Below are 16514 nucleotides of genomic sequence, written 5' to 3' on the forward strand. Positions count from 1 at the left end.
AAAGGAACACAGAATGTTAGATGCAGGCGCAGCAACCAATTAGGAAGGCAAATGGCATGCTGCCCTTATTGCAAGAGGATTGAAGTACAAGGAGAAAGAAGTCTTGCTACAGTTGCACAGACTTTTGGTAAGGCCGCTTCAAAAGTCCTGTGTGCAATTTTATTTTACATATTTAAGAAAGGATATGCTTGCATTGGGGACGGTACTGCGAAGATTCACAAAACTGGTCTCTAGGATCTAAGGGTTATCTTATGATGAGACCCTGAGTAAATTGGGCTATATTCTCTGGAATTTAGAAGAATGAGAGATAATTGAAGTATAAAACTTGAAGCATCTTAGTCCATTCGATGTAGTGACACATTTTCTTAAAGCTACAGCAATGCCCAAATAACTTACATCACCAGGAATCATATGAGTAACACATAAAAGTACAGAGGTTTTTAAATTCTGAAACTAACTCTAACCACAATTATTCCAAACTATATTAACTTATAATGCAATATGGAGCCACAGAACAACTGCTGAATATTACTCCAGCAGGGGCTGGAAACTATTGCAACATCTATCTCATGCTCACGGAAAGGGAGTAAGTAGATATCAGCTAACGGAGGATCCTTCTCCAATTTCTAGCTTCTAACCTCTGTCAAAATCTTTGCTTTTTTTAAATTCGATGACCAGTACCCCATTGAAATTCCCTCTCTCATAAGAACATAATAACTAGGAACAGGAGTAGGCCATCTGGCCCCTCGAGCCTGCTCCACTATTCAATAAGATCATGGCTGATTTTTCTGTGGAATCAGCTTCGCTTACCCACCCTCTCACCATAACACTTAATTCCTTTTCTGTTCAAAAATTTATCTATCCTTGCCTTAAAAACATTCAATGAGATAGTCTCAACTGCTTCACTGGGCAGGGAATTCCACAGATTCACAACCGTTTGGGTGAAGTTACTCCTCAACTCAGTCCTAAATCAGCTTCCCCTTATTTTGAGTCAACGTCCCCTAGTTCTAGTTTTACCTGCCAGTGGAAACAACTTCCCTGCTTCTATCTTATCTATTCCATTCATAATCTTATATGTTTCGATAAGATCTCCCCTCATTCTTCTGAATTCCAAGGAATATAGCCCCAGTCTACTCAGTCTCTCCTTGTAATCAACTCTCTCAATTCCAGGATCAACCTAGTGAATCTCCTCTGCACCCCCTCCAATGCCAATGTATCCTTTCTCTCTCGTTCCTTTGAAGCTTCACTAGTGCAATAAGTTTTCATTCCTTCTCTGAGTCATATTTTGCAATGAAGACAAATCCCAGCATTACCACAGTCTCATTCCTTTCCAGGTCCTCAAATCAATGACCTTTTTTGTGTCGGTCTGTCTTCCTTACAGCTACAAAGTACAGATTTTGAAACCTAGGCTGAGTGCTGCAAACAAGACCCAAATTTATTTTCTTATCGTACTTTCTTTTCAACTTTGCCAATCTATTATTATAGAATAGTTGCAGCACAAGAGGAAGTCATTTGGGTGCGAGTGTCCATGCCAAAGTGCCATTCCCCCCACCTCTTTTTTCCCTGTGGTCTTATCTTCAGATAATTGGCTATATCTTTTTTGAAGGTCTTGACTGAAATATGCATCCACCATGGAAGTGTTGCCCAAATCCTAACCGCTCAATGGGTAAACATTTTTCCTCATGCCATCATTGCTTCTTTTGCTAATCACTTTAAATTTATGTCCTCTAGCTCTGAACCCTTCACCATTGGAGCAGTTTCTCCCTATACATTCTGTCCAGTTCCTGTATGATTTTGAACATCCTCTCCCAATGTATCTATGCAACTGAAGTTGCTCATCCCTGAAACCATTCTTGTGAAACTTTTCTGCACCCTGTCTAATGTTTTCATGCTTCTTAAAGTGTGGCATCCAGCACTGGACACAATAGTTCAGCTGGCAGCAAACCAGCAGTTGATACAGGTTTACCATACACCATACTGCAAGATTTTTGATTAAAAACAAGCAAGTGATTTTTATGTGGACAAAGTTATATAATTTTTCCATTTTTGACAATTGCAAAAACAGAAATTGTTGAAAACACTAAAAGACAATTAGCAAGAAAGTAAAATACTTCCACTGGGAAAACAGAATCAATATACAAATCTATGATGTACATGATGATGTAGCACCAACATCAGGCAGCTAGCTATGTGCTATAAGCTCCAGGCAGCAGATAGGCAATTCCGAGGAGAGATGTCTCTTTCCTGTGACCCACTCCGTATATACTTGAGACAGCATAAACAAACTAATTTTTAAGTAAAGACCCTGGTACACCCACAGCTCTTCCTTGTTATAATCCAGACTTAGCACATTGTGCAACATGGTAGCAGTCCATTAGGCCATTGTCGGTGCTATATGACGAACACAGTCCAAGACAACCGCGATTCTGGGAGGGCATGATGTTTTGTCAGGCATCTCGGCAACAGCATTACTGGAAACAGGCAGCAATGTCAGCAGTGCAACAACAATCACTATCCTTCCAAGCCTCAGAGTATTACAGAGATCACTGTTGGAAGACATGATGTGAAACTTCAAGGGTTGGAGAAGTTGAAAAACAAATATATTTCTCTGCTTCCAGAGAACCAGTTCGTGCCTGTGAGGGTGTTATACCCTCTATTACTTTAGAACCTGCAGCTTCACGTCACCTCCACTGGCCATAACACAAGTGAAGGAATTAAACCTCAGGTGAAAACAAACCAATGGTACAATACCAGACAAAAAGTGAAAGCTCTGCCACCTTTAAGTCTAGGCAAGCAAATCTGGATCGGAGACCAAAAGACCAAAGGCATCATTCTCACTACTGCAGAGCACCCACACTGATATTTTACCTAGATACCATTAGTATAGTCCAAAGTAACAGACAAGCCCTCATCAGCTTCACACCCACCAGACCGCAAGGTTTCAACTTTCACGAGATGTGGACTGAAGATAGTCAAAATACTAGACATGTTGACCCACTCCAGAACCTAATGCCAGATCTCCGACCCCACGCAGCAGTCACCAAGAAACACTTGGGAAGAATGGTGATGGTGCCCCTAAGACTCAACCTAAAGCTGCAGAATGGGGGAGGGGGTTAGTGTAAATGGTTCAAAAACAACTCAAATAAAAGGGAATTCCAAAGTCTTCCATAAATATTTAAATAATAAAAGGGCATAAAACAGTAGGGCCAACTTTTGATAAAAAGGGGGACTTGCATTTGGAGTGAGGAGATACAGCAGAGATATTAAACAAGTATTTTACATCTGGCTTTACAAAGGAAGAAGATGTCACCCAGGCCAAAGTGAGAGTGAAGCTAATTGATATACTTGGAACAATTTACAATTGGAGAAGGTGCTGTTAGAAAGGCTTTCTTTACTTAAAATAGACAAGGTACCAGGACAAGCGGAGATGCAGTCAAGCATACTGAGGAAGTGAGGGAGGAAACTGCAGAGGCTCTAGTGATAATTCTCCAGTCTTCCTTAGATACAAGTGGTACCAGAGGACTGAAGAATTACAAATGTTCTACCCCCTTGTGCAAAAAGGGGTACAAAGATAAAGCCAGCAACTACAGACCAGTCAGCTTGACTTCAACCGTGGGGAAACTTCTGGAAACTATAATTTGAGGCAAAATTAATAGCCACTTAAATAAGTGCTGGATAATTAAGGAAAGCCAGCATGAATTCATTAAATAGTGAGAAACTGTTCCCTCTCAAGAGTGTGTCAAGAGCTGGAGGGCATAAATTCAAAATAATTGGCAAAAGGAGTAAAAGTGATGGGAGGAATGATTTTTTTCACCCAGAGGGTGGTTGGAGTCTGGAACAGACTTTCTGAGAGGAGGTAGGTTGATCGAAATATTCAAAAGGGAATTGAGTTGCTATTTGAAAATAATGTACAAGTTTACAGGGATAAGGCGGGGCGGGGGTGCGGCGGGAGTAGATGTAATGCTCTTTTGGAGAACCAGTGCAGATCCGATCAGATAAATGATTCCTTCGGCACTATAAAGACTGTGACAAATATAATCTAAATAGTTTAATTTTTTTTGGAGGGGGGGAGATGTAGTAGAAACGGCTAACTGAATGGCTATGCGAGTAATCTGAGTACATAACGATGTTGCAATGACATCAGGCAGTAATACGCTAGACATCCTAGTTAGCAGACAGGCAGCCTGGTTGGGAGTTGTACCTTCCTTGTGACCCACTATGTACTGTAAATAAACTAGTTGTTAAATAAATACCCTTAAACAGCTAAACCTGTTCCGTGTTAAATTCCAAACTTAGCACATTCTACAACAGGGGAACAGAATTTTTTTTAACTACAGGCTGATTCAAGTTGGAGCCCTCTCCAATCTCGCAGTTGTCATTTACAGTGCAACTGGAGGGGCCTGAAAGCATCCTAACTGCCACTCATTTTAGCAGTGCAGATAGTGCACAATGGCAGAGATGAAAGGAACTTTTTTTTTAGCAATTCATTTTATTTTTAACACTTCGCAGCACCCTTTCAGGATGTACTCACAACGGCATGCTTTAAGTGGTTTCCATGCTGAAAAAGGCCCTACAGAGTCAATGACAACAATCTCCACACTTGGAGCTTCAAACGATGTCAAACCATGCTGCATAAATATGGTTTTCTGCATTTCAAGGCATGCAAAATTTTTTAAAAAATATTTCCCCTCCCCCACCCACACATTGTTACTCCCTCCCTCTCAGGAAGGATTTAAGAAATACTTTTTAATGGTAACAAAATTAACTGCTGCTGTGTGCGCATGTGTCGGAACGTCACCACGCTAACATAATGCTGTCAGTGTGTTAATGATTCTCCACCAACTCCGCCTGTGTTTGGGAAGTGCAAGAGACAAAAGCATTGTCTCTGCAAACTGGAGCGATTCCTTTCGACTTCAATAGATAGCGTGTGAATGCGCATTCACCCTAACTGCATCAGTGTGAATTACACACAAGTGATACCTCGGTATATCTTTAATTGGTTCCTGGCAAATATTTTATATGCAGATAAATCTGACCACTGTTTAAAGTGATGGCTTCTTAAAAGAAAAATGTATAAAAATAATAAGTTATGGGTGGAGGGGGCACCACTGACTGCAACGACTCCTTTATGCATTGTTACGTGCTGCAAGAAGCTTACAATAGAATCAGCAGCCTGTGTTTGTGCAGTTTCATAATTGGTTTATTTTTGGCTACTTTACAGCTGGAAAAGGTTTGAGAGGCCCAGTGGGAGCGGGGATGATGCAATCTCTTGGAGCACATTAATCCACCTCGAGGCACAGGCTGTTTGAGCAATCGCACGCCCTGCATTCCTTTCCTTGGTTGCAATGTCACATTAGACTTGCAATCGCACTGGCAAATCCAAAGCATTAACAGCGTTCACTACCACCCACTCTCCTCCCTTCCCCCACTCACTCTTAAAAAAATGTCAGACCGGATTTTATTTTTTGTAACTATTCTGGGTACGTGCACGCTTCCCTGTCAAAAATGGCGTCCCTGATTCATGGCTGCCCAGAGCTTTCCCCCCTGTTGTCCTTTGAATATCTCCCTATTCTTGTAGCTAATTAGATACATTATAGGATAGCAGCCAGTGATATTCGAGACATGCCGATTTAATTTAGCAGGCCTTGGAAATGGAGGAGTTTTCTCTTCGTCCCCCCCGCAGCTTCTTCTGTTCCCCCCTCCTCCTCCTCCTCTTTACCCCTCTGACCGTGTCAGCTTCGTTTCTCAAAATGCCTGAGACACATCGGGTAAGGTAGTTCTATCAAATATATTGGACAAGCACGAATGGTGGGCGGTGGCGGGCAATCCGCCATAGGAGACACACGCACCTCTGACAACAAACCTTAAAATGACTCTCCCAGCTGCAAGAGGGCAGCCAGGGAGCGACTTTTTATAAAGACTGCGATTTTAAAGGTACTCTTATACACTTTACAACAGATGGGTCCCGAAACGTCTGACCGAGACAAACATCGTCGGGTAGAAAGTTCTCCAAAAAAGGAGAGGTTTGCGGATCTTATTTGAATACGTGGAGTAAGCCTTCCAAGTGTTCCAACAACGATTTCCGGTCTGCCAGTATCAGTCGAACCCATGTTTAAACAAGATATGTTTCAAAATTATCTGCCAGAATCCCCTAATCAGAAAATGAAGCCTGTATGATTTCGCTATGGAAGGTTATTGCTTTCTTTTTACGTTTATTGAAACGTGTAAAATAAAAAATAAAAAGGTAAGCTGTCCATTGCTTGCTAAAAGGGTAATCCGTATTGCAATCACTGCAACTCCTGAAGAAAACGGGGCCAAAGAACTTCGTTCGCATATCTCGCCATAAATGCGTGTAGAGAAATGAAGGAAATGCAACTTGAACCAATTACCTAACATTATAACAACTGCGGTCTGTCAGCATGCCATGATACAAGACTAAACTCATACGAAATGTCTTTCAACCCATTACAAAGTCATTTCTCAAACTACTGCCCAGGGAGTCAAAATGATTTCCCATTAGAAACATTTCCATGAGTACTATCATGTTTATTAAGCGCGATAGTCAATAATTTACTAACAATATTTTTTAAGTTTAACCCTACAATTAAAATTATACAAAGTTTATATAGAGTGTGCGTCTTATTTGCAATAAAAAGGTAATCTCGTAGTGATCTTTTGTGATTTGAAATTAGGAAAATGGCTGCCTTGTGTTTAGGTTACATATCAGTTGTGGAGGTACTGGCCCTGCCTCTGAGCAAACGTTGCTAGCCTTTCAAACTGCGCCCCAGACTTTATCCATTAAATTAGCAGTCAATCGGAAATGCTCCACGCATAAGGAAAAACGATCCACAACAGTAATTATCCTTTTGCTGCAATTTCAGTTATTACAATATGAAAAAGCAATTAAGAGCCAGCTGTGGGGATAACACTGCAGTATAATTTCAGAATATTTAATTTCCATTTGTTTTGTACCCCCTCCCTTTCCCTCCACCAAACTCCGTTCCATGCAGACAAAAGGCTTCACTATTTCGAATCTCAAAGTAACTACTGTTTGGATTTGCACACAATATTCACACTTAGGAGAATGAAAGCACTTGCAGCACGTAACTCCTCAACCTCCGATCCATCCCCAATAAAATGCAATTAATAAGGTACAAGGTAATATTGAGTTTCTTGACCAATACTACTTAATTTAAAAAACTTTACAGCCAGGAAACTATTCCTCCTAAATCTACATATTTTATTTCAAAAATACCATACAACCATGCAAGTAGACATTGCAAGAAAAAAAAGGTTCTTAGCAAAGTCCTTTACTTAATGAAGGCCAGCTGCAGGACAGAGAAGCCACCTATGCAGCCAGATCACAGGCAACAGCAGCCATTTTCACAACAGGCCTACTAGGGTTTATTACAGTACAATGATGTTGTGTAATATCCAGTTCTCACTCTTCAATGTTTAGCCTATAATGAAACCGTCACAAAACTTAATCATAAAAGGCAAGACCTTAACAGTATAACCACCTTGTATAATGCTGATTTCAAACAAAATCTATAACATTTAACTGTTCTCTTAATGGAAATATTGGCGCAAATTGTATAAACTTCGATAGCCAACATCCGCGTAACCCAAGCTGGGGTAATCCACGAGTCCAGCCCCAGGCTTGATGTAGGCCGCTACCGATAATGAATCGTTGCCCCACAAAAACATATGTATCTGGTAGCCTATCGTTTTAAAACGACGACCCATTATAATCTCTTGCCCTTTTTGCATAAAAATGAAATGCTTTTCGTTCAGAATATATCTGCTATGCAATCTGCCTTGATCTGCGAATCGCATCTCCCAAAATGCATAAAGCCACTTCCTCGGGTTCAATGCGACAATCTGCTCACTAACGTTCAAATTAAAAAAAAACTAACGTTTAATTTGCACTGTGTCATTTTACTGCATTGTTCCACATTGAAATGGCGAAGATGTATTTTTCTATCAGGTTTGATGTTTGGGAGATGCAACATTTTTTACTGGCGTGCCCAAAATTCAAACAAAGTCTTCGCTCAGACGAATACAGCTCGACCATCTGCCTATTCATTAATATTCTTGGGAACTTTATGCAAGATCAAATTTCACTGAAGGCATTAGTCAGTTTCCTCCACGCAGCTATTTACTTGTGGAACTTTGTTAAAATATATTATTTTCTTTAGTGTGTGTATATAGATATATATATAAACATAGAACTTCACACGTTCACTTTAAGCGTTAACAACCCACAAAGGAAATCTGATCAGAAACACATTCAAAATATTTCACCAATAGTGATTAATTACACATTCAAATCGATTTCCTACCACTGTAAAACATTGCCTAAACTATGCAAATCTGCCAAAATATTTTAGTCCCGAGAGCAAATTGAACCCGTGACTGGAAGAAATGCATCGCAACCTTCACTACAGTGTATCAATGAAGTGGCATTCTACACAGGCGCTGCTTCCCCTCCCCCACATCCTAAATTGCAACACAATTGAAGTAACTACAGGGATTGTCCCGTAGCCACAAAGCCATTCACTTGAGTCTCTTTTGCACTTTCTCATCTTCCATAATGTAATACATCACTAATAAATGATCAATCGCTGGTTTACAAAATGTTTACACGTGCAATTTATAATTTTAAAGCTTACAGTATCTAACTGAGTCATATCAGACCCCAATCTATCTTCCAATTCATTTTCTAAACTTAGTTCAGGATCAAAAAGGCTAAAATTTCACGAACGTTCAACAATTTTGAAAAAAAAATCAAGAAGCGAATGAACAGCGAGGTTTGTAATAATTCTGACCAAAACGTAAATCATTTATCCAAATCATAAATGTGGAACAACAAATGATTGATATTAGCTTTTGATCCATTAGGGACTCTGAACGATCTGTATCATTGCTCGTATCGAACAGGAACCTTAATACTAAATCTCGCAATCTTGCTCGGATTGAAAGCTTCTGGCTTCACAATCCAGGTTGGAAAAGCCTTAGAGTGCAAACCATAGAGTAGCTATTTTAAAAGATCATTTAACTCCAAAAGTATGAATCATTTACGTCTTTAAAATCCCCCCTTCTCAAAATCTTCAATCAGCAAATAAAAACATTTTTGATAAAGCCAGTGTTTGGATCCATCGAAGAGCTGGGACTGATGAAGCTGGATTTAAAAATCAGTCCCCTCCCCCACTCCTCTTGTACAGGAATTCTCGGACTCGTCCTTATGAAAATTAATCACCAGTTTCAGTTTAGTCATCTTAAAACTTCAATGTAGTTCCAAGACAGTTAAAATGCACCAGAAGCAGACAAATTATTTTATTCAATATAGGGAGCATTTCTATTTCAGTATGCAGTACGTGGTCGCTCTACCCCTCCCCCCCTTTCTCATTAAAAATACAATATGGGAGAATTCACCACTGACCTCTATATAGCAAAATAAACGCAACAAAACCACTTTTACCACCCTTATCCAAGGAAACAGAAGACCAATCCAAGAGTTGTATCGACAGTTCCGCGCCAAATATCTGAGTGAGGCCCCTGAAGTGCACTCCTGGCTTCCCAGACATACCGGGCCTTGCCCCAACTTCAAAGCCTCAGACTCAATTTCCGCTAACGCCGAATTTAGCAAGCTTGTCCCAGTACAAAGCAGGAATCTCCCGAACTTAAAACTAGTTCTACCATAAGATCACAACATTAACCTGTTTTCTGTCTTTTTGAATTCTGTGACTAAACGCAAAGTCCTGATTATCGATTTTATGCATTCCCGACAGCTAATATGGATTAAATTACTTTAAATAAAACAATACATTAGATATAGCTTTGGAAGTTAATGCACAAAAAACAGAATTAATCGAAATCTTTGACAGATCTTGATGATATTCACTGTAAAAATAAGCACGGTTCCACGTTAAATCTCTCGTGTTAATCCACATTCTTACCTTTCGATTATTACTGAAAGAATGTCCAAACATTCGATATTAAAATCAAATAACTTTCAAATAACCATTCGAAGACCAACCTTAAAAAACCTTCAGACAAAACCAACACACAGTAAGAGCAGACTACCAACCCTTCCCCCCACCCCTTCTCGCTCACACACACACACACACACACCCACAGCACAAGTTACCTCTGTGCAGATTTAAGGGTAAATAACTGGGTCAGAGTTTAGGGGTATGGATTATCAGGATTATTTTACACGGGAAGAAAATGAAGTTATTATGCAATTCACTACTTAAAACAAATCTGTGCTTAAAGCAGTATTTTAGATACAAAGTTAGGGCTGGCAATCTAGCTTATTGGTCTGGAGATCGTTCTTTTAAGACACAAGATCTGGCTTCCTGGTGATGCGGTGAAGCGATGAATTTACAGCAATTTATTGTGAAGCCTCATAGAAACATAGGTATAAAGGAAGGTATAGGACTATCATCACATCATAAATTACATTTATAATGTTACTATGATTCTCGGGTGAAGTTTTTGTTTAGTTTTAAAGGGTTAATAATTCCCAAACTTATAGGGATAAACAAAAATAAAGGGTGCTTACTAATTAAAACATAATGTTATAAGTTTTAGAAGTTGGACGAATAAACAGAAAATGTTCTGGTACTAAATATTAAAACATTTCAATTCCATTAAAACTCAGGCTATGAATTTATGATCTGAGATCTCATCCGCCTAGGTCAACGAAAGCACTTTCATTTTCTCCACAACCAAACATATGTGCTATCGTCCCAATATGGCTTCTTAAAGCCTGTGATGAATCCCAGCGAAAACTAACTTTGAATTCATCGTGAAGCTCTGCAATGAAATTTAACCTAGGCAGACTAAAGCAAATAACAACAGCTACAACACAATTCATCCCTGGACCATGTGGTAGAGGCCAAGTCCTCTTGAGCTACATTTTTTCACCAAGATTTTCGTAAAATAAATTTTGCTTAATACCTTCAAAACAATCAATAATAATCGATTCCTATAGATGCCCCAAACACAACAAAACCTACGTGCGGAAATCTTCATAACTGCCACTTTCCTACTGGAGCATCATTGATTTTGCAAGCTGGAGACCAACAATTGTATGCCAGAATCATATTTGGGCATTATAGAATAGCAAAATCCAAGATTCCATCTCATTTTCTAATGACTGTGATACAACATAACTTCAAAAATGTTTTCATGGTGATCCAATGTGTTGAAAAATGCTTAGCTAATTCTGTATATATATTTGCATCATAATACTTTGACATAGTGCTTAGACTTTTTTTAGCATTATGGTAATCAAGGACGTTGAATGCAGATGATTTTTTGAGGGAGAGAGAAATAGCTGAGCACCAACTCAAGGATTGGATAATGCCTCCCAGCTGCAGTGCTACCATGGGGCCCGACCTCTCTAGATTTTTTTCCTTGTCATGTTATTCTAATGAAGAAAATGCCAGAGATGAACAAGTTACATGAGGTGGAAGAGGTCTACAGAAATCCCACATATTTGCCTACTTGCTCATCTCTCAAATGCAATTATCCAAAGGTGCATATGGAAAAGGGATGCTTGAAAATCGGTTTATAAATGATCCCAGGTTTTCAAAGTGCGCAGTGTTCATCATGTAAACACCATCACCAACACCAATAAAACCATCAAAACTCCCTGGCAACCCGATTATAAACAGGAAAACTCACCGGTTTTTCTCTCAATAATCGTTTCTGAATAGGGCTGCCTTCTCCCCTCTTCTAGTGATCCTTTTTTTTCCTCTCTCTCACTCCCACTCTTTTCTTGTGTGTTTATTTTTTTTGTGTGTTGCTTACTTTTCCTCAAAAAAAACATCAAACCAGGCCTAAAACAGAGCCTAGGGCTTTCCTGAGCACATCGACCGAGCCTGACGTTGCAAGGGGTGGGGAAAAGCAAAAAGGATGGGTGGGGGGGAGGAGAGGGTTGTGCTGGCAGAAAAGGGGAGTTTTGTTGATAAAGCTCACGAATTACCAAATAGAGTTTCCAAAAAAAAAAGTGGCCCGATGGGAAGACAGGCAGGGTAAGGTCTGTTGTTATTTTGGGACTTTTCTTCACCCCCTCCCTCCTCCTCCTCAGGTAAACATTGGGTGTAAGGGTGACAATTGACTCTGTTTGCAACTGGGCCGTCTCCTGCTCAGCAGCACTGGCCCCACAGTCTGAGCGCCTCCTCCTTCGCCGCCGCCGCCACCGCTGCTGCCCCTCCCCCACCTCCAAGACGCTGGGAAATGGCGGGCCGCCCTGACAAAAGACACGGGGTTCACCATGCCCGCGCGCAGGGGTTGCCCGCGTGGGCGTGGCTAGCATCCCTGTTCCCCGGGAGAGGAGAGTGTGTGTGTGTGGAGGCGCAGGGGCTGGTCATGGTGGGCGGGGTTACCTTCCCCTCCCCCTCCCGCCCAGGAATGTGTGTGTGTGTGTGTGTGGGTGGCGGGGAAGGGGAGGCGGAGCTTCCAGACCCAGACGGGTCCCTCCCCCTCCTTCCACCTCCATTGGCACATTCGAAATCGATTCCCCGCCCAGGTTGCCCCCTTGCCGCTCCGATTGGTTAAACGAAATGTCAGTCAAGGGGTAGCCGGCCTGTCAATCAGGCCACGCCTGTCTTTTCTCCGAGGAGGGGGGGAGGTGCAGCTTGTTCGAGTGGTGGGGCTAGTGTGGAAGCTGAGCCACGACACAGAGACGGCGAGGGAGTGCGGCGGGAAGGACATGGTTAACGACACGTCTGTCTGGTGGATTTTTCCGTAACCGAAACAAAACCTTTTTTTTGTCTCTCTCAAGTCACCGACGGAATTTTTTGAGCGCTTTTATTTGTTGTGGATTGTCAAACTTATTTTGAGAAAAATAAAATAAAAAACCTGATCGATATCGCTTTGTGGTAGCGCGGACCGCAGATTTCACGGCGCTTTGTTGGCTTTTTTTTGCATGGTACTGAAAAGGTTCGATTAAAAAAATGCACTTCTGAAATCATGCATATTATGTCGGATTAGCGTCGAGAAATCGGTTGATAAGCGCGGGCTGAACGTTTTTTAATCTCTTATTTTTCCCGGACAAAATGGCGGGCGCCCCACCTCAGGTCGATCTTTCGAGAAGGAACCTGAGCCGCTACCGTTGTTTCTATCTGGTCTGTAAGGGTTTTTTTCCCTCCGTGCTGGATTATTTTAGTTCGTAACCTTTTTTTAAAAAAAACAAAATGAGGGTCAAACTTGGGTGGTTTCTTTTTTCTCTTTCAGTGAGGTTTGGGGGGGGGGGGTGGAAGAGAGAAGGTTCCAGAAGTTCGTCATGTCCGCTTGGTTCATTCATCGAGTGATCTAATTTTTGACCAACACCCAAAAGCGCGGCTGCCAACAACCTCCCTTCCCCACCCCCCCGCCTTCCAAAAAAAAACCCAAAGCCAGGCTTCCAGCAACCTCCCTTCCCCCTCATCTGCCAAAACAACATGCTCTTCAGTCAGCCTTCCGGTTACGTGATTGATTCTTTGTCACTTCTCTGAAAATCCACTGGGTCTAGTCTCAAGTTCTCTGGCACGCATGCAATATATGTACTCCCCTATTATTCAACCTACTGCATAATAAAGGGACAGGGTTAGCAAAAGAATAAATTGGGAAAAGATACTGGGCGCGGATAAAGATAGAAATTAGGGGAAAAGTGCGTTTGATAGTCTCCCGAGAAGATTATTCCATTAGACTGAGCTCAGCTTCACTCCTTATTTGTTACCTCAGGATTTTTTTCCATACTGGTTGTGCGTTTTGCTACAGGAAGAATACGTGAGTTGATACGAGCAGTTGGATGGCTGGCTGACCCCATTCGTGGCAGAAGGAGCAGAAACCTCCAGAATTTAGGAACTATACTTTGATTTTAAATTAGATTGAGCTCCAAGCTTTCAAATCCGGAAGATGGAAATCAAGTTATTTCGGAAAACAGTTACTTTAAGGCTGTGTGTAGGCTGCATGTTCTCCCTGAGTCTGCATGGGTTTCCGCCCACAGTCCAAAAACGTGCCGGATAGATGCATTGGGCATACTAAATTTTCCCTCAATGTACTTGAACAAACACCAGAGCGTGGCGACTAGGGGATTTTTACAATAACTTCATTGCAGTGTTAATATAAGCCTACTTGTGACACTAATAAACTTCAAACCTAAAGTTCTTAGGCTCAGAACAATACCGGTTACCAAATTATTGTCGAAGTACAAAAGCAAAATGAACGCTGGAAATGTCTAGCAGCATCTGTGGAGAAGGAAAGTTAATGTTTATGATCTTTCAGTGTAACTTTTCTTACAGGAGGAATATTTTTTAATCAGTGGTTGGCAACTTACCTGGTCCCCAGCCTTCACAAAGAGGAAGTGCTAATGAAAGATTCAGTCCAGCTGCTGCCAGTCTTGCTGAGTTCCTAGAATTTACTGCTTTTATTATCTAGACAACTTGGAGAAAGAAGATTTTATGGTAGTCGCACCATTACAAATGGGCTAACCACGATATCCCACAACATTTACGTACTGTAAGCTTGCTTAGAATAATGTAGTATCAAACCAGTAATTTGATTTTATAGAATCTTAAAGGAAAATAAATAGTTTAACCATTTACGTGAGCTATAGATCCAATTCTTAGGAGAAATAGACGTTCACTGAAAATTGTATGTTTAAAGTCCCACTTGCTTCTCTAGAATGGCATATAACTACAGCAGTGTATTCCGCAGACAGTAGCAGACCTCAAAGACGAATTTGCTATTGCAATGAACTCATTGTTGTCTTTTACAAATTAATGTTCCCAATGCATTGGTGTATCATTCTATTTCCAGTAATCATTTGCTGTCTTATGAGTACTGGAAAACATAATAGATACGACTGTTCCACATTGTAAAAAAAAGTTGCAAATAGGCCCCATGATGCTACAGAAATTGGCACCAAAAATTACCAAGAAGTTCTTTCACACGTTTTGTAATTCATCTGACCCAATGACTTCAAAAACATGGAATTCTCTTGGCAAAATATAACTTCACTGCGGTAATATTGAAGCAATGCCGACCAAAGTTGAGGCAGGATACTCAAAAGCCAGAATAGCTGATTGATCACATGTAAAAATGTTTTAATGCAAAATGTTTTCTCGATGACGCAAATAGCCTCCTGTGTCCTAAATGACTTTTCAATAAAATCATTTATAGATTTTAGCTAATAACTTTGACTCTAAATGCAATTAGGACTAGCTTTGGGGTTTAAAACAAAGGGCGGCATAGACAAGTTGGGCAGAAGGGCCTGTTTCCATGCTGTAAACCTCAGTCTAAAAATGAATCGTGTTTTTTTTAAACTGACCATTACGCTTTCTTTCTAGTTTCACACCAAACGTCTTCATAAGGAACTGAAAGTGATATCAGACATCAAGAATTTGTTGTTCTGCCTTTATTCGGTTCGCATTTACACCCTCTTGAAGCATAGGTCTCCCGACACACTATGGAACTTGGAATCGTTTGGATATCGCAAGCTTGAAATCCTAGTCTGTGTAGAGTTTGTACGTTCTCCTCGTGTCTGCGTGGGTTTCCTCCCACAGTCCACAGATGTGCGGGTTAGGTTGCTTGGCCATGTTAAAATTGCCCTTAGAGTACTAGGATGCTTAGGTTAAACGGATTAGCAAGTAAAATATGTAGGGATATGGGGGTAGGGCCTGGGTGGGATTGTGGTTGGTGCAGACTTGGTGGGCCGAAGGGCCTCTTTCTGCACTGTAGGATTCTATGAGCTAGTTGGCTGATGATACGTTCTAAAGGCTGAGAATGGGAAAATCAAATTCCGTTCTTACCACTCCCCTGATGTTGCAATGTGTTTTGCAATTTCCTGGCTATGTGACTTTTAAATAGTAAAGCAATGATTATGTAGCAAATCAACTAATAACGATTGGAATATACTACATCTAAAAAAAAAGTTGATTTGATAGTTAACCATTCTATCCTCTCTCCTTACGTTTTTTCTTATAGGAGTCGTTTCTTGCGGCATTGTTTTTCAAACAATGCTACATATTTGGAATTTCTCCCAGTACTGTTTTATCAATTCTCTCAGAAATTGGTTTTGCAGACTTAATGAAAAGTAGACATACAATCTCTATTTAAATGTGTACAGCCAAATACAATTTAATGCTAAGATTCTCATCTCCCTTCTTTGTAGGTGCATCAAACCGCAAGAAATAGCAAGATACTCCACTCTTGGGATTCTGAAAATGCAGGGTGTTGTCTGGACTATCAGATTTCACCGCCATGCCCATCCCATTCTCATCTGCAGAAAAAAAAATGGTTCTCTGTTCCAATCTCTCAATATGATTGTGAGAAGAGTCCGAAGATGCAATGTGTGTTAGGACTGCAGCGCACAGTGCAGCCAGTTTTGCCAGCTTCACGTTGTCGAGCTTTGCACGACACTGGAGCACAATAGCTGAGTCTGAACTCCACAATAGTGCCATGGCAACCGAGCTTTAGAGCTTTGAGTCACAGAAGACTGCCCAAACATGAATAGACAT

General features: G+C 40.8%; 1 protein-coding gene across 7 annotated transcripts in view; it reads right to left on the reverse strand.

The window, feature by feature from the left end:
- setd5 (SET domain containing 5) overlaps positions 1–12124 on the reverse strand; it is a 140905-nt gene extending 128781 nt beyond the window's left edge. For 4 of the 7 annotated variants that reach the window (XM_080181713.1, XM_080181702.1, XM_080181708.1 and 1 more), the window contains exon 1: positions 11695–12124. The gene's annotated coding sequence lies outside the window, so the exon portion shown is untranslated. Of the gene's footprint in view, positions 1–9959; positions 10103–11694 lie in introns of those variants that run through there. The other 3 variants (XM_080181714.1, XM_080181712.1, XM_080181695.1) reach the window with 1 other exon arrangement.
- Positions 12125–16514: the final 4390 nt, after the last annotated feature.

This window comes from Carcharhinus amblyrhynchos, chromosome 3 (genome assembly GCF_965287045.1).
Source record: "Carcharhinus amblyrhynchos chromosome 3, sCarAmb.v2.hapA, whole genome shotgun sequence".
Lineage (NCBI taxonomy): Eukaryota > Metazoa > Chordata > Chondrichthyes > Carcharhiniformes > Carcharhinidae > Carcharhinus > Carcharhinus amblyrhynchos.